We start from the raw sequence: 1,238 nt of genomic DNA on the forward strand, positions 1-1,238 counted from the left end.
CCTCCCCGGCCTTGGCCTCCATGGCGGCGGGGCCGGGCGGCTCCCCCGCGGCGCCGGGGTCCTCCTCGGGCTGCCGCAGCTCGTCCGACCGGCACCGCTTCATGCCGGTGCGCCGTGCCCCCCGGGAGGCGGGGGCGCCTACGGCCGCGGCGGCGGCTGTGGCCGGCGCCCGGGCGGCCGCTGCGGGGCCCGCGGGCTTCGCGCCCCGGCCCCGCCCGCGCCTGCCCCGCCGTGCCCGGGCCGGGCGGCGGCTCCGCGCCGCGGCGGCTCCGCGCCCGCCGGCACCGGCACCGGCATCCCCGCCGCCGGGGCCGGGGCCGGGGCCGGGGCCTGAGTGGCGGCGGCGCTGGCCAATGGCGGCGGGCGGTGGGAGGGGCCGGCGGCGGCGATTGGCGGCGGCGGCGCGGAGCTGTCGCGGCGCGCGGTGCTGCCGGGCCCGCCGCCCTCGGCCGAGCCGCTCCGCGCAGCGCGGACACCGAGCGGCCCCGCCGCGCCCCGCCGCCCTGCCCCGGGGGAGCCGCTTGGCCTTTTGTTTCCCCTTTTTAAATACGTTTTTCTATTGCAATTCATTTGGTTTTCATTTATTTTTTCCCTCGCTCTCCGCGCTGCGGCCCGCCGTAGCTCCGCGGGCCGCGCGGTGCCGAACGGGCAGCGGGACCGTCCCGCCGCGACCGGGGCTCCGCCGCCGCTTTGCCTCAGTGCGGGCGTGGCTCCGGGCCAGGGCTCCGCCGGCCGCTGTCATCCGCCTGCCGCTCCCGATCTCCCCGCTCCCCGGGGCGCCTCCCTGCCGGCCCCCACCTGCCCCCTCCAAGCCCGACCGGGGCCGGGCGGAGGCCCCGGGGAGGGGGCGGCAGCCGCGGGAGGGCGGACCGGCGCGCCGGGCCCCGCCGGGCTCACGGGACTACAGCTCCCAGCAGGCCCCGCGGCGCGGCGGGACTACAGCTCCCGGCATGCTGCGCGCCCGGGGTCCGCCCGGCCTCCTCCCCCTTTGCCCCGCGGCGCCCCGATAAAGGTTCCGCGCCGCACGCAGCGCGGCTTGCTGAGGCGCTGCCCCTGAGGAGGAAGGCGGCGGCGGGGGTAGGGGGAGGCGGGAGGGGTGGGGGGGGGAGGCGAGGAAAGCCCGGCCGCCGGGGCCGCGCCGTTCCCTCCGGGAAGGCGGAGAGGCCGGGAGCGGCAGCCTGGCAGGGGCCGAGTGTCCCCCGCGGTGGGGAGGGGATAGCGGAACGGACCCGGAGGAC

Source organism: Pelecanus crispus, chromosome 17 (genome assembly GCF_030463565.1).
Source record: "Pelecanus crispus isolate bPelCri1 chromosome 17, bPelCri1.pri, whole genome shotgun sequence".
Taxonomy (NCBI): Eukaryota; Metazoa; Chordata; class Aves; order Pelecaniformes; family Pelecanidae; genus Pelecanus; species Pelecanus crispus.